Source organism: Sesamum indicum, unplaced genomic scaffold, assembly GCF_000512975.1.
Source record: "Sesamum indicum cultivar Zhongzhi No. 13 unplaced genomic scaffold, S_indicum_v1.0 scaffold00267, whole genome shotgun sequence".
Lineage (NCBI taxonomy): Eukaryota > Viridiplantae > Streptophyta > Magnoliopsida > Lamiales > Pedaliaceae > Sesamum > Sesamum indicum.
The window spans coordinates 40,429-41,870 of NW_011628161.1; positions in this window are offsets into that span (position 1 = coordinate 40,429).

Consider the following 1,442-nt stretch of genomic DNA (forward strand, 5'->3'; position numbering starts at 1 on the left):
GGACATGTTTCGTCGAATTCTGAGAATGTTCAAAATTTAGCTGTTTTGCACGGTTTTAGTAAAGCAAGTTTGTTTCCCTTTTATACTAACTTGTAGTTATTATTACTCCTAGCAAATTTACAACACAATGCATTGGTCTAGACCAACGTTTGGGTCAAGTTTCGTCCTATTCTGAGACCGTTCAAAATTTAGCTGTTTTTGCACGGTTTTATTAAAGCAAGTTTGTTTGCCTTTTATATTAACTTGTAGTTATTATTACGCTTACCAAATTTACAACACAAATGCTTGGGTCTAGACCTGCGATCGGGTCAAGTTTCGTCGAATTCAGAGAACGTTTAAAAGTTAGTTGTTTTTACACGGTTTTATTAAAATAAGTTTGTTTCCCTTTTAAACTAACTTGTAGTTATTATTAGCCTTAGAAAATTTAACACACAAACTCTTGGGTCTAGACCTACGTTTGGATCACGTTTCGTAGAATTCTGAGAATACTCAAAATTTAGCTGTTTTGCACGGTTTTATTCAAACAAGTTTGTTTCCCTTTTATACTAACTTGTAGTTGTTATTATGCCTATCAAATTTACAACACAAACGCTTGGGTCTAGACCTACGCGTGGATCAAGTTTCATTGAATTCTGTGAACGTTCAAAAGTTAACTGTTTTGCACGGTTTTATTAAAACAAGTTTGTTTCCCTTTTATACTAACTTGTAGTTATTATTTTTTTTTGGTAAATGTAAGTATCATTAAGTAAAATGAAATAGTAGTAAACTTGTAGTTATTATTACACTTAGCAAATTTACGACACAAATGCTTGGGTCTAGACCAACGTTTGGGACATTTTTCGTCGAATTCTTAGAACGTTCAAAATTTAGCTGTTTTGCACGGTTTTATTAAAGAAAGTTTGTTTCCCTTTTATAATAACTTGTAGTTATTACTACGCTTAGCAAATGTATAACAGAAATGCTTGGGTCTAGAACTAAGTTTGGGTCAAGTTTCGTAAAATTTTTAGAACGTTCAAAATTTAGCTGTTCTGCACAGTTTTATTTAAGCAAGTTTGTTTCCCTTTTACACTAACTTGTAGTTATTATTACGCTTAGAAATTTAACACACAAATTCTTGGGTCTAGACTTACGTTTGGGTCAAGTTTCGTCGAATTCTGATAATGCTCAAAATTTAGCTGTTTTGCACGGTTTTATTAAAACAAGTTTGTTTCCCTTTTATACTAAGTTGTAGGTATTATTACGCTTAGCAAATTTACAACACAATGCATTGGTCTAGACCAACGTTTGGGTCAAGTTTCGTCCTATTCTGAGACCGTTCATAATTTAGCTGTTTTGCACGGTTTTATTAAAGCAAGTTTGTTTCCCTTTTATATTAACTTGTAGTTATTATTACGCTTAGCAAATTTACAACACAAATGCTTGGGTCTAGACCTGCAATTGGA